Source organism: Bufo bufo, chromosome 1 (genome assembly GCF_905171765.1).
Source record: "Bufo bufo chromosome 1, aBufBuf1.1, whole genome shotgun sequence".
NCBI classification, from domain to species: domain Eukaryota; kingdom Metazoa; phylum Chordata; class Amphibia; order Anura; family Bufonidae; genus Bufo; species Bufo bufo.
This window is the reverse complement of record NC_053389.1, coordinates 150,896,377-150,912,427: the sequence shown is the minus strand read 5'-3', so window position 1 is coordinate 150,912,427 and position 16,051 is coordinate 150,896,377.

The following is a 16,051-nucleotide window of genomic DNA, read 5'->3' as shown; positions in this document are numbered from 1 at the left end:
GCAGCACACACTGGGAGAAAAATACCGGTTTTCCCAGACAATACCATCATTGTGTGACATACCCCCCCTTTGTTTAACCCTGAGGGGGTTGACACATGCCAAACAGTGCACCCGGGACAGGGCATCCACATTTACCTGCAGCTGACCTCCCCTGTGTTCTACTGTGGCTTGTCGCCGAGCCTCGGGTAACCGGAATGGTTTTAGCCGGACTTTCGCCTGAGGCTTAGTGACAATGTCATGTGGAAATACGTCCAAGGAGGTCCGAGTACACATCCGTGTTCCGACCATTGAACTCTCTGGCCTCCTGAGCCTGTTTAGAGGAGAGGCTGTCAGCAATCTTCACAGTGGAAACCGCTTCCCTTACATCAAACTGAGGGGCCAGAACCTCCTTCCCTAGAAAACCTGGCCGCGGTCTGTCTTCAGTACAGGTTTCCCTATCTTTCCAAGGTTTGAGTAAATTAATATGGTAAACCTGCTCCGGCTTTCGCCACCCTGGCTGGTGTACCTTGTAGTTTACATCTCCAATTTTCTCGAGTACCTCGTAGGGCCGCTTCCACCTAGCGCAGAACTTACTGTCCACAGGTGGCCAACAAACCAAAACCGGATCTTCTCGGCTAAAGTTACAGACCCCAGATGCTCGATTATAGGTCTGACTCTGGGCTTGCTCAGCTATCCTCCTATGCTCCCTACCTATACTATTCCATGGGGTTGTCTCTCCCTCATCCTCCGGACCTATATAGAAAAAAAAAAAAAGCGAAAAGGAGGGAGCGCCTCGTGTGTAGAACCTTACAGACAATAATAATATAAATACACAGATTGTGATTACCATGTAGACACAGGGAGCGGGAACGGGGCTGGTTCGGGGGCGGGAAAGAGTGGGGTGTTGCTGGGATACCGTGACCTCCCTCCAAAAGGGCGTTAGCCAATGCTCATGTTGTGAAGGCGGGATGGGGCGGGATGGGGGCGGGAGGTAGGTGTCGCTAAGATGCAGTGACCTCCTTCCAAAATCGGAGTTGGCTAATGATCATGTTTTGTGGGCGGGATGGGTGTCGCTGGGGTGCTGTGAGCTCCTTCCAGATCAGAGTTAGCCAATGGTCTTGTTTTGTGGGCGGGACGGGTCGTCAGCTGGTTGCCGGGTATGTGGTGAGCGGTGTATATCAGGCGTCATGCCTCCGAGTGACGTGTACGGGGCGTGTGTTAGCACAGTCACGTGATTCTCTATTGTGACGTACGGTGGGGCGTGCCTGTAGGATCCACACGGGGCAGTCATGTGCCTCCGATCACATGACCGGCGTTCACTTGATATGTTTATGAGATTGGGGAGGAGAATACACCCAGGATGATGTAACTGGTATATTCGCTGTGGGAGGGACGTACATGCCGTCTCATAGGTTTGGTAGCTGTCACTAGGAGAAATAGAAATAAGTCAGCCCAATTATCAAAACGTAGCATGTATAAATGGGATCTAGTTATCTGGTATAGAATACTATATTGCCAAGGCTGTGCATGTGCAGCAATAGATGGGATATACGGCTCAGCGCTTCTATTTTGGACTGTATCTGGTAGTGTAGTGGGATTAGTAATAATACATTAGAGACAGAGACCTATAAAAAATACTTGCGTCTCGAATAAAATGGGTGAATACAATATTAGTAATAGTATATTAATAATAATAATAAAATTAATTTAAAAAAAAATCAAAAGATAGAAATAAATAAAAATATAAAAATAAATAAAAATAGAAATAATGATAAAAATAGGAATAAAGATAAAAATTTAAATATTACTGATAGTAATACTAAAAATAATAATAATACAAAAAAACCAATAGATGGGCAGAATATATATATCTACTGAGATAATAAATGTACATGAAAACCCCTATGTGTATATATATACATGTGTATAATAACCGTGTTTGGCCACTTAGTCTATCCGGATGTTTCTATAGTGGCATGCATTAAAGTATAGTCTCACTCATCTCGTTTAGTCCGTATGGCCTCAAGGTGTCCAATTGGTAGATCCAATAGACCTCTCTTCTCTGGAGGATACTGAATCTGTTATATGGGTTATCCGGTATATAGTCAATGGGAGTAATCGTTAATTTATGTTTGTTTTTTTCAGGTGTAGTTGCACAGTGTCGGGAAATACTATGTTTTGGGCATAGTTTTTGTATGTTATGTCTATGTTGGTTTACTCTGCAATGTAATGCTTGTGTTGTGCGGCCTACATACTGGAGGCCGCATTCGCATTCAATTAGGTATATCACGTAGCTGCTCTTACAGGTTAGGTGTAGAGTTGAGCGAACACCTGGATGTTCGGGTTCGAGAAGTTCGGCCGAACTTCCCGGAAATGTTCGGGTTCGGGATCCGAACCTGAACCGAACTTCGTCCCGAACCCGAACTCCATTGAAGTCAATGGGGACCCGAACTTTTGGGCACTAAAAATGCTGTAAAACAGCACAGGAAAGAGCTAGAGGGCTGCAAAAGGCAGCAACATGTAGGTAAATCCCCTGCAAACAAATGTGGATAGGGAAATGAATTAAAATAAAAATAAAAAAAATAAAAATGACCCAATATCAATTGGACAGAGGTCCCATAGCAGAGAATCTGGCTTCACGTCAGCAGAGAATCAGTCTCTTCATGCCATAGCAAAGAATCTGGCTTCATGTCAGCACAGAATCAGTCTCTTCATGCCATAGCAGAGAATCTGGCTTCATGTCAGCACAAAATCTGTGTTCATGTCATAGCAGAGAATCAGGCTTCACGTCACCCACCACTGGAACAGGCCACTGTCACACATTTAGGCCCCGGCACCCAGACAGAGGAGAGCGGTCCCGTAACAGAGAATCTGGCCTTATGTCAGCGCAGAATCTGTCTTCATGTCATAGCAGAGAATCAAGCTTCACGTCACCCACCACTGGAACAGGCCACTGTCACACATTTAGGCCCCGGCACCCAGACAGAGGAGAGAGGTCCCGTAACAGAGAATCTGGCCTGATGTCAGCACAGAATCTGTCTTCATGTCATAGCAGAGAATCAGGCTTCACGTCACCCACCACTGGAACAGGACACTGTCACACATTTAGGCCCAGGCACCCAGGCAGAGGAGAGAGGTCCCGTAACAGAGAATCTGGCCTGATGTCAGCACAGAATCTGTCTTCATGTCATAGCAGAGAATCAGGCTTCACGTCACCCATCACTGGAACAGGCCACTGTCACACATTTAGGCCCAGGCACCCAGGCAGAGGAGAGAGGTCGCGTAACAGAGAATCTTGCCTTATGTCAGCACAGAATCTGTCTTCATGTCATAGCAGAGAATCAGGCTTCACGTCACCCACCACTGGAACAGGCCACTGTCACACATTTAGGCCCAGGCACCCAGGCAGAGGAGAGAGGTCGCGTAACAGAGAATCTGGCCTTATGTCAGCACAGAATCTGTCTTCATGTCATAGCAGAGAATCAGGCTTCACGTCACCCACCACTGGAACAGGCCACTGTCACACATTTAGGCCCAGGCACCCAGGCAGAGGAGAGAGGTCGCGTAACAGAGAATCTGGCCTTATGTCAGCACAGAATCTGTCTTCATGTCATAGCAGAGAATCAGGCTTCACGTCACCCACCACTGGAACAGGCCACTGCCACACATTTAGGCCCCGGCACCCAGACAGAGGAGAGGTTCATTCAACTTTGGGTTGCCCCGCAATATAATGGTAAAATGAAATTAAAAATAGTATTGAATGAGGAAGTGCCCTGGAGTAGAATAATATATTGTTAAGGGGAGGTAGTTAATATCTAATCTGCACAAGGGATGGACAGGTCCTGTGGGATCCATGCCTGGTTCATTTTTATGAACGTCAGCTTGTCCACATTGGCTGTAGACAGGCGGCTGCGTTTGTCTGTAATGACGCCCCCTGCCGTGCTGAATACACGTTCAGACAAAACGCTGGCCGCCGGGCAGGCCAGCACCTCCAAGGCATAAAAGGCTAGCTCTGGCCACGTGGACAATTTGGAGACCCAGAAGTTGAATGGGGCTGAACCATCAGTCAGTACGTGGAGGGGTGTGCACAGGTACTGTTCCACCATGTTAGTGAAATGTTGCCTCCTGCTAACACGTTCCGTATCAGGTGGTGGTGCAGTTAGCTGTGGCGTGGTGACAAAACTTTTCTACATCTCTGCCATGCTAACCCTGCCCTCAGAGGAGCTGGCCGTGACACAGCTGCGTTGGCGACCTCTTGCTCCTCCTCTGCCTTCGCCTTGGGCTTCCACTGGTTCCCCTGTGACATTTGGGAATGTTCTCAGTAGAGCGTCTACCAACGTGCGCTTGTACTCGTGCATCTTCCTATCACGCTCCAGTGTAGGAAGTAAGGTGGGCACATTGTATTTGTACCGGGGATCCAGCAGGGTGGCAACCCAGTAGTCCGCACACGTTAAAATGTGGGCAACTCTGCTGTCGTTGCGCAGGCACTGCAGCATGTAGTCGCTCATGTGTGCCAGGCTGCCCAGAGGTAAGGACAAGCTGTCCTCTGTGGGAGGCGTATCGTCATCGTCCTGTGTTTCCCCCCAGCCACGCACCAGTGATGGGCCCGAGCTGCTTTGGGTGCCACCCCGCTGTGAACATGCTTCATCCTCATCCTCCTCCACCTCCTCCTCATCCTCGTCCTCCTCGTCCTCCAGTAGTGGGCCCTGTCTGGCCACATTTGTACCTGGCCTCTGGTGTTGCAAAAAACCTCCCTCTGAGTCACTTCGAAGAGACTGGCCTGAAAGTGCTAAAAATGACCCCTCTTCCTCCTCTTCCTCCTGGGCCACCTCCTCTTCCATCATCGCCCTAAGTGTTTTCTCAAGGAGACATAGAAGTGGTATTGTAACGCTGATAACGGCGTCATCGCCACTGGCCATGTTGGTGGAGTACTCGAAACAGCGCAACAGGGCACACAGGCCTCGCATGGAGGCCCAGTCATTGGTGGTGAAACATAGAAACATAGAAACATAGAATGTGTCGGCAGATAAGAACCATTTGGCCCATCTAGTCTGCCCAATATATCTGAATACTATGGATAGCCCCTGGCCCTATCTTATATGAAGGATAGCCATATGCCTATCCCATGCACGCTTAAACCCCTTCACTGTATATGCAGCTACCACTTCTGCAGGAAGGCTATTCCATGCATCCACTACTCTCTCAGTAAAGTAATACTTCCTTATATTACTTTTAAACCTTTGCCCCTCTAATTTAAAACTGTGTCCTCTTGTGGTAGTTTTTCTTCTTTTAAATATGCTCTCCTCCTTTACCGAGTTGATTCCCTTTATGTATTTAAAAGTTTCTATCATATCCCCTCTGTCTCTTCTTTCTTCCAAGCTATACATGTTAAGGTCCTTTAACCTTTCCTGGTAAGTTTTATCCTGCAATCCATGTACTAGTTTAGTAGCTCTTCTCTGAACTCTCTCTAGAGTATCTATATCCTTCTGGAGATATGGCCTCCAGTACTGCGCACAATACTCCAAGTGAGGTCTCACCAGTGTTCTGTACAGCGGCATAAGCACTTCACTCTTTCTACTGCTTATACCTCTCCCTATACATCCAAGCATTCTGCTGGCATTTCGTGCTGCCCTATTACATTGTCTTCCCACCTTTAAGTCTTCTGAAATAATTACTCCTAAATCCCTTTCCTCAGATACTGAGGTCAGGACTGTGTCAAATATTCTATATTCTGCCCTTGGGTTTTTACGCCCTAGGTGCATTATCTTGCACTTATCCACATTAAATTTCAGTTGCCAGAGTTCTGACCATTCTTCTAGTTTTCCTAAATCCTTTTCCATTTGGCGTTTCCCTCCAGGAACATCAACCCTGTTACATATCTTTGCGTCATCAGCAAAAAGACACACCTTCCCATCGAGGCCTTTTGCAATATCACTTATGAAGATATTAAACAAAATTGGTCCCAGTACAGATCCCTGTGGAACCCCACTGGTAACATGACCTTGTTTTGAATGTTCTCCATTGACTACAACCCTCTGTTGTCTGTCACTCAGCCACTGCCTAATCCACTCAACAATATGGGAGTCCATGCTCAATGACTGCAGTTTATTGATAAGTCTTCTATGTGGGACAGTGTCAAAAGCCTTACTAAAATCTAGATATGCGATGTCTACTGCACCTCCACCGTCTATTATTTTAGTCACCCAGTCAAAAAAATCTATAAGATTTGTTTGACATGATCTCCCTGAAGTAAACCCATGTTGTTTTTCATCTTGCAATCCATGGGATTTTAGATGTTCCACAATCCTATCCTTTAATAGGGTTTCCATTAATTTGCCTACTATTGATGTCAGACTCACTGGTCTATAGTTGCTCGATTCCTCCCTACTACCTTTCTTGTGAATGGGCACGACATTTGCTAATTTCCAATCTTCCGGGACGACTCCTGTTACTAATGATTGGTTAAATAAATCTGTTAACGCTTTTGCCAGCTCACCACTAAGCTCTTTTAATAATTTTGGGTGTATCTCATCAGGCCCCTGTGACTTATTTGTCTTCACCTTAGATAGCAAACTTAGAACATCTTCCTCTGTAAAGATACATGCATCAAATGATTTATTAGTCATCCTTTCTAGTGGAGGTCCTTCTCCTTTTTCTTTTGTAAAAACTGAACAGAAGTATTCATTAAGGCAGTCGGCTAGCCCTTTATTCTCTTCTACATACCTTCCGTCCTTTGTTTTTAATTTAGTTATTCCTTGTTTTAATTTCCTTTTTTCATTTATATATCTGAAGAATGTCTTATCCCCTTTTTTCATAGACTGAGCTAGTGGGTCTGATCCGCAGTGCGACTGACCCGTGCGTGCTGCAGCTGAAACTCCACTATGGCCTGCTGCTGCTCGCACAGTCTGTCCAGCATATGCAAGGTGGAGTTCCACCTGGTGGGCACGTCGCATATGAGGCGGTGAGCGGGAAGGCCGAAGTTACGCTGTAGCGCAGACAGGCGAGCAGCGGCAGGGTGTGAACGCCGGAAGCGCGAACAGACGGCCCGCACTTTATGCAGCAGCTCTGACATGTCGGGTGGTTGCGAATGAACTTCTGCACCACCAAATTCAGCACATGCGCCAGGCAAGGGATGTGCGTCAAACCGGCTACTCCCAGAGCTGAAACGAGATTTCGCTCATTATCGCACACCACCAGGCCGGGCTTGAGGCTCACCGGCAGCAACCACTCGTCGGTCTGTTGTTCTATACCCCGCCACAACTCCTGTGCGGTGTGGGGCCTGTCCCCCAAACATATGAGTTTCAGAATGGCCTGCTGACGTTTACCCCGGGCTGTGCTGAAGTTGGTGGTGAAGGTGTGTGGCTGACTGGATGAGCAGGTGGAGGAAGAGGAGGAGGAAGCTGAGTAGGAGGAGGAGGAGACAGGAGGCAAAGAATGTTGCCCTGCGATCCTTGGCGGCGGAAGGACGTGCCCAAACAGCTCTCCGCCTGGGGCCCAGCCGCCACTACATTTACCCAGTGTGCAGTTAGGGAGATATAGCGTCCCTGGCCGTGCTTACTGGTCCACGTATCTGTGGTTAGGTGGACCTTGCCACAGATGGCGTTGCGCAGTGCACACTTGATTTTATTGGACACTTGTTTGTGCAGGGAAGGCACGGCTCTCTTGGAGAAGTAGTGGCGGCTGGGAACAACATACTGTGGGACAGCAAGCGACATGAGCTGTTTGAAGCTGTGTGTGTCCACCAGCCTAAATGACAGCATTTCATAGGCCAGTAGTTTAGAAATGCTGGCATTCAGGGCCAGGGATCGAGGGTGGCTAGGTGGGAATTTACTCTTTCTTTCAAATGTTTGTGTGCTGGGCGGCAGGTGCCAACGTTCCTCCAGAGGCAGAGGAAGAGGCCGAGGCGGCGGCAGCAGCAGCAGAAGAGGCCGAGGCGGCGGCAGAAGCAGAAGAGGCCGAGGCGGCAGCAGCAGAAGAGGCAGCAGGGGGAGCCTGAGTGACTTCCTTGTTTTTAAGGTGTTTACTCCACTGCAGTTCATGCTTTGCATGCAGGTGCCTGGTCATGCAGGTTGTGATAAGGTTCAGAACGTTAATGCCTCGCTTCAGGCTCTGATGGCACAGCGTGCAAACCACTCGGGTCTTGTCGTCAGCACATTGTTTGAAGAAGTGCCATGCCAGGGAACTCCTTGAAGCTGCCTTTGGGGTGCTCGGTCCCAGATGGCGGCGGTCAGTAGCAGGCGGAGTCTCTTGGCGGTGGGTGTTCTGATTTTGCCCACTGCTCCCTCTTTTGCTACGCTGTTGGCTCGGTCTCACCACTGCCTCTTCCTCCGAACTGTAAAAGTCAGTGGCACGACCTTCATTCCATGTGGGGTCTAGGACCTCATCGTCCCCTGCATCGTCTTCCACCCAGTCTTGATCCCTGACCTCCTGTTCAGTCTGCACACTGCAGAAAGACGCAGCAGTTGGCACCTGTGTTTCGTCATCATCAGAGACGTGCTGAGGTGGTATTCCCATGTCCTCATCATCAGGAAACATAAGTGGTTGTGCGTTAGTGCATTCTATCTCTTCCACCCCTGGTGAAGAGCTAGGTGGATGCCCTTGGGAAACCCTGGCAGCAGAGTCTTCAAACAGCATAAGAGACTGCTGCATAACTTGAGGCTCAGACAGTTTCCCTGATATGCATGTGGGTGATGTGACAGACTGATGGGCTTGGTTTTCATGCGCCATCTGTGCGCTTTCTGCAGAAGACTGGGTGGGAGATAATGTGAACGTGCTGGATGCACTGTCGGCCACCCAATTGACTAATGCCTGTACCTGCTCAGGCCTTACCATCCTTAGAACGGCATTGGGCCCCACCAAATATCCCTGTAAATTCTGTCGGCTACTGGGACCTGAGGTAGTTGGTACACTAGGACGTGTGGCTGTGGCAGAACGGCCACGTCCTCTCCCAGCACCAGAGGGTCCACTAACACCACCACAACCATGTCCACGTCCGCGTCCCTTATTAGATGTTTTCCTCATTGTTCCCGTTCACCACAATTTTGAGAATGGCAAATTTGGGAATAGTTTTTCAACCCAGAAAAAAAAAAGTGCTTTTACGGTCACTACAAATGACTTGACCAGCTAAAACAGTACAGATTTGCTTGAAAAGAAATGTGAGACCTGTTTTTTTTTTGCACTGTGTGACAGGTTAAGGTTTAATCACAGAATCAGACTTCTATCTGCACGGTAGCGTGTGTCTTAGGTTTTTCTGAATGACACTATCAGTACCTTCAATGTAAGATATCCTTTTTGGGATAGATTTCAAGTAGGCCTCAAATACCAGAAACTAGTTATTTTGAGAATGGCAAATTTGGGAATAGTTTTTCAACCCAGAAAAAAAAAATTGCTTTTACGGTCGCTACAAATAACTTGACCAGCTAAAACAGTACAGATTTGCTTGAATAGAAATGTGAGACCTGTTTTTTTTTTGCACTGTGTGACAGGTTAAGGTTTAATCTCAGAATTAGACTTCTATCTGCACGGTAGCGTGTGTCTTAGGTTTTTCTGAATGACACTATCAGTACCTTCAATATAAGATATCCTTTTTGGGATAGATTTCAAGTAGGCCTCAAATACCAGAAACTAGTTATTTTGAGAATGGCAAATTTGGGAATAGTTTTTCAACCCAGAAAAAAAAAAGTGCTTTTACGGTGTAACGGTCGCGTACACACACACACAGGGGGAAGGGAAGTGACCACTGCGCTCCACCCTTACCCCTGGCCCTGCCTACTTGCCTCACGAGTCCTAATGACAGGGGACAACTGGACGGCAATCCCTAACTTGGAGTAAGTGCAGGGATGACAGACAGACAAACAACAGGACGTGAACGGACCGAGTCAATACCAGGAAAGCTGCAAAGTACAAATGGAGCAAGCAGAGAATTGTCAGGAGAAGCCGGGGTCATAAATACCAGGAGAGCAGAGAAGTACAAGAGAAGTCCTAAGAGAGTAGTCAGGTGGGAGCTGAGGTCACAATACCAGGACGGAAGCGCAGTACAAGAGGAGCAGGCAAAAGGATGGTCAGGAACAGGATCAGGTAAGTATTCAGCAGTCCAACAAATAGCCAGGAACCTAGAAATTAACAGGCAACCTGTAGCCAGCAGGCTGCCTGTATTTATAGTGGGGAGTGAGGGTCATGTGACGTGGCCAGCGTCACATGACCGACAGACCAACCAGTCGAGCACAGAGTGATCAGCTCGGCTCTCAAGGCAGACTAGGAGCAGGGAGCCACCCAGCTAGTAAAGCCGCCCTGGGAATGAGGTCAAACACAGAACCTCATTCCAAAAGCTAAGCAACAGTTCTGCGGGCAATGGGGGACCAAGTGCACCTTCGGAACCCCATGACAGTACCCCCCCTTTTACGAGGGGCCACGGACCCAAGACTTCAGGCGATGGCTTTTCAGGGTGTTCTAAATGAAATTTACGAACAAGTCTAGGAGCATGAACCTCCCTGGCAGGTACCCAAGATCTCTCTTCAGGTCCATGCCCCTTCCAGTGAATCAGGTACTGCAAGGAATTATGCACCTTCCTGACATCCACTATTTTAGACACCACATACTCGACAGCATCATTAACAAGAACCGGCGGAGGCGAGGCTTTTGATGGTACTACCGGTTCAAAATATTTTTTAAGCAGAGATTTATGGAACACATTATGAATGTGGAATGACTCAGGCAGCTCCAACCTAAAAGATACTGGGTTAATCACTTCCGTGATCTTATATGGTCCAATAAAACGAGGAGCAAATTTTTTAGAAGTTACCTTGAGAGATAGATTCTTGGAGGACAACCATACTTTATCCCCAACCTGAAAGTTTACCCCCCTTGAACGTCTCCTATCGGCCTTGAGTTTTTGAGAACATTGAGCCTTTTCTAGGTTCGATTGAACCCGGGCCCAAACTGTGCACAGTTCGGAGGAGAGTTTATCCGCTTCAGGGTTAGAGGAGGAGACGGACGACCCAGAATGAAAACGGGGATGAGAACCATGGTTACAAAAGAAAGGGGAGACCCCAGCAGAAGAATTGACACGGTTATTCAAAGCAAATTCAGCCAACGGAAGGAATTTGACCCATAATTGCTGGTCATCAGCAACATACAACCTCAAGAATTGTTCCACAGACTGATTAAGGCGTTCAGTCTCCCCATTACTCTCAGGATGGTAGGCGGAAGAAAAAGACAATGAAATTTTACATCTTTGACAGAAGGCCCTCCAGAATTTGGACACAAACTGCACACCCCTGTCAGAAACAATATTTTCCGGGATGCCATGTAAACGAACAATCTCTCTCACAAAAATAGATGCCAGGGTTTTAGCATTCGGAAGTTTAGACAGGGGAATGAAATGAACCATCTTGCTAAACCTATCGACCACTACCCAAACCACAGTATTACCCTCCGCCAGCGGTAGGTCAGTTATAAAGTCCATCGAGATATGGGACCAGGGTCTACTGGGAATGGGTAGGGGTCGTAGGTTACCAGCAGGGCGAGTCCTAGGTGTCTTGGACCTGGCACAAACCTCACAGGCTGACACGTAGGACTTGACATCCCTAGTTAGAGTGGGCCACCAATAAGATCTAGAAACCAGATCCTTAGTGCCCTCAACACCCGGATGTCCATAAAAGGCAGAATCGTGACACTCACCCAACAGCTGGAGACGAAATTGTACGGGAACAAACAACTTATCTGTTGGGGTGGATACCGGTGCCAGATGTTGTTCAGACCTAATGTGAGCCGAGATATCCTGGGTAAGAGCTGCTAAGAAGATTTTTGCTGGTAGGATGGATTCAGGTGGTACCTCAGTAGGTTGAAAAGCCTGGAAGCTCCGAGATAATGCGTCCGCCTTCACATTTTTACTTCCCGGCCTGAACGTGATGGAAAAATCAAAACGAGTAAAAAACAGAGCCCATCTGGCTTGACGGGGATTCAACCTCTTAGCAGACTCGAGAAACATAAGGTATTTATGGTCAGTGACAACAGTTACACAATGTCTTGCCCCCTCCAGGAAATGCCTCCACTCCTCAAATGCCCATTTAATGGCCAGCAGCTCCCTATTCCCTATGTCGTAGTTTCTCTCCGTGGGAGAGAATTTCCTGGAGAAGAAGGCACATGGTCTCAGATTAGTAAGGCTAGCAGGACCTTGTGAAAGGACTGCTCCTACGCCGTCCTCGGACGCATCCACCTCCACAATAAAAGGTCTCTCCTGATCAGGCTGGATCAGAATGGGAGCGCTACTAAATGCCTCTTTTAATTTTTCAAATGAAGAAATGGCCTCAGTAGACCAATTCTCCAAATCCGCCCCTTTCTTAGTAAGGTCGGTCAACGGTTTAGCAATTACGGAAAAATTCATAATAAATTTACGATAGTAATTGGCGAAACCTAAGAACCGTTGTAAGGACTTTAAGGATGAAGGTCTTACCCATTCCTTAATTGCTAGTACCTTACCAGGATCCATCTTGAAGGCGTGAGGAGTCAGAACATGCCCTAGAAACAGAATCTCCTGTACACCAAAGACACATTTCTCTTGTTTAGCGGATAGCTGATTCTCCCTCAACACCTCTAATACTTGTTTAACATGAGACACATGGGATTCGAAGTCAGGAGAGAATATCAAAATGTCGTCAAGATAGACAATAACAAATTTACCTAAGTACTCCCTAAGAATGTCATTCATGAAGTTTTGGAACACAGCTGGGGCATTGCTGAGTACAAAAGGCATCACTTGATATTCAAAGTGTCCTACCGGAGTATTGAACGCCGTCTTCCATTCGTCTCCCTCCTTGATTCGGATTAGATTGTATGCCCCTTTCAGGTCAATTTTGGAAAACCAGGTTGCCCCCAGAACCTGGTTAAATAAATCCGGAATCAATGGGAGGGAGTATCTATTCTGGACAGTGATTTTATTTAATCTCCGGTAATCGATACATGGCCTAAGACCACCATCTTTTTTCTTAACGAAGAAAAACCCCGCCCCCATAGGAGAGACAGAAGGTCTAATATGCCCTTTACCAAGGCTCTCCTTAATATAATCTTCCATGGCCTTGCGTTCGGGCATAGAAAGATTATAAATTCGTCTTTTAGGAAACTTGGCCCCCTCTACTAACTCTATGGTACAATCATAAGGTCTGTGGGGGGGTAGAACCTCCGGGGTTGGTGATGAGAATACATCAGAATATTCTTTAACAACAGAGGGTAAAGTATTAGACTTTACTGAGACCCCAGCCTGTACCACGGACAAGCACGAGTCACACTTAGGCCCCCATCTCACCAACTCCCCATTGGACCAATCTATAGTGGGGTTATGTAGTCGGAGCCAAGGCAACCCTAGTACCACCTCAGCAGGTAGGTTCTCCAGGACTAGAAGCGAACATCTCTCTGAGTGGCACACACCCACGGTTAGAGAAATCTCCGAGGTACATAAGCTCACCGTACCACCAATAGGAGGAGTAGCATCAATAGCCATGACATGGATAGGAGTTGGTAAGGCAAACATAGGAATACCCAATCTTACAGCATACTCAGAGTCAATAAAGCTAGCCGCTGAGCCAGAATCAATAAAGGCCTTACCCGGCCATTTATCTACTCCCAGAGAAATCGTAATGGGTACCGAAAGCTTACATTTAGAAAATTCAGGGTGTACCTGGTCTTTAGGTTGCCTTGTCTTAGGAGACTTGACAGAGAATACCTTCTTAGGACACTGGTTGATCCAATGGTCAGGATCTCCACAGTAAAAGCATTCTCCACGTCTGCGGCGAAGATTCCCTCAGGTCATGCCAACCTGCATGGGTTCCTCGGTGGAGACCTCAGCATTGTCTCTGGGATAGGCCTCTGGCTGGACCACCATCTGGGAAGAGAACTGTTGTTCCTGTCGTCTCTCTCTAACCCGTCGGTCAAGTCGGACAACAAGGGTCATCATCTCCTCTAAGGTCTCTGGAAGTTGATAACTGACCAGAAGATCCTTTAATTTATCAGACAGACCTGACCTGAACTGACTCTTCAGGGCTGGTTCGTTCCATCCTGAGGGGACACACCACCTTCTGAATTGGGTGCAATAATCCTCCGCTGGTAAATTGCCCTGAACCAGTGCCTTTAGAGCCGTCTCGGCTACTAGAGCCCTGTCTGGTTCATCATAGAGGGTACCTAGGGCCTGAAAGAACCCCTCCACAGAATATAAACAACTGGTGCCAGCAGGTAAAGAGAACGCCCAGTCCTGGGGATCACCCTGTAATCGGGAAATGATAATGCCCACGCGTTGACTCTCGGGGCCAGAGGACACGGGGCGCAAACGGAAGTAAAGTCTGCAACTCTCCTTAAAAGAGAGAAACTTCCTCCGGTCTCCAGAAAAGGGTTCTGGGAGCTTAATCTGGGGCTCAAAATGCGGACTGGAGGCCTGAGGAGTGGAAGAACCTTGCCCTAACTCAAAAGAACTGAGTTTTTCCCCTAACTCCTGCACCCTCTGCGTCAGATTAGAGACATGGTCAGTCAGGGTCACCAGAGGATTCATAATACAGTGGTTATTGGGCCTGTTAATCTGTAACGGTCGCGTACACACACACACAGGGGGAAGGGAAGTGACCACTGCGCTCCACCCTTACCCCTGGCCCTGCCTACTTGCCTCACGAGTCCTAATGACAGGGGACAACTGGACGGCAATCCCTAACTTGGAGTAAGTGCAGGGATGACAGACAGACAAACAACAGGACGTGAACGGACCGAGTCAATACCAGGAAAGCTGCAAAGTACAAATGGAGCAAGCAGAGAATTGTCAGGAGAAGCCGGGGTAATAAATACCAGGAGAGCAGAGAAGTACAAGAGGAGTCCTAAGAGAGTAGTCAGGTGGGAGCCGAGGCCACAATACCAGGACGGAAGCGCAGTACAAGAGGAGCAGGCAAAAGGATGATCAGGAACAGGATCAGGTAAGTATTCAGCAGTCCAACAAATAGCCAGGAACCTAGAAATTAACAGGCAACCTGTAGCCAGCAGGCTGCCTGTATTTATAGTGGGGAGTGAGGGTCATGTGACGTGGCCAGCATCACATGACCGACAGACCAACCAGTCGAGCACCGAGTGATCAGCTCGGCGCTCAAGGCAGACTAGGAGCAGGGAGCCACCCAGCTAGTAAAGCCGCCCTGGGAATGAGGTCAAACACAGAACCTCATTCCAAAAGCTAAGCAACAGTTCTGCGGGCAATGGGGGACCGAGTGCACCTTCGGAACCCCGTGACATACGGTTGCTACAAATAACTTGACCAGCTAAAACAGTACAGATTTGCTTGAATAGAAATGTGAGACCTGGTTTTTTTTTTGCACTGTGTGACAGGTTAAGGTTTAATCACAGAATCAGACTTCTATCTGCACGGTAGCGTGTGTCTTAGGTTTTTCTGAATGACACTATCAGTACCTTCAATGTAAGATATCCTTTTTGGGATAGATTTCAAGTAGGCCTCAAATACCAGAAACTAGTTATTTTGAGAATGGTAAATTTGGGAATAGTTTTTCAACCCAGAAAAAAAAATGTGCTTTTACGGTCATTACAAATAACTTGACCAGCTAAAACAGTACAGATTTGGTTGAATAGAAATGTCAGGTCTATTTTTTAGGCGCTGGGTTACAGGCTCAACTTGCCCCTGATGTAGTATATGGCCAAAAAATAACCACACTGTTGATGGTTAAATGCACTTGGGTGACACAGGCTCAGCCTGCACCAGATGTAGTATATGGCCAAAAAATAATCAGACTGTTGATGGTTAAATGCACTTCGGTGACACAGGCTCAGCCTGCAGCTGATGTAGTATATGGCCAAAAAATAACCAGACTGTCGATGGTTAAATGCACTTTGGTGACACAGGCTCAGCCTGCAGCTGATGTAGGATATAGCACAAAATAACCACACTATTGATGGTTAAATACACTTGGTGATAGCTTGTTCTGGCGCACCACAAGTCACAAAATGGCCGCCGATCACCCCAGAAAAAAAGTGATCTAAAAACGCTCTGGGCAGCCTCAAAAAAGTGAGCAAGTCAATATTAGCACTTCAA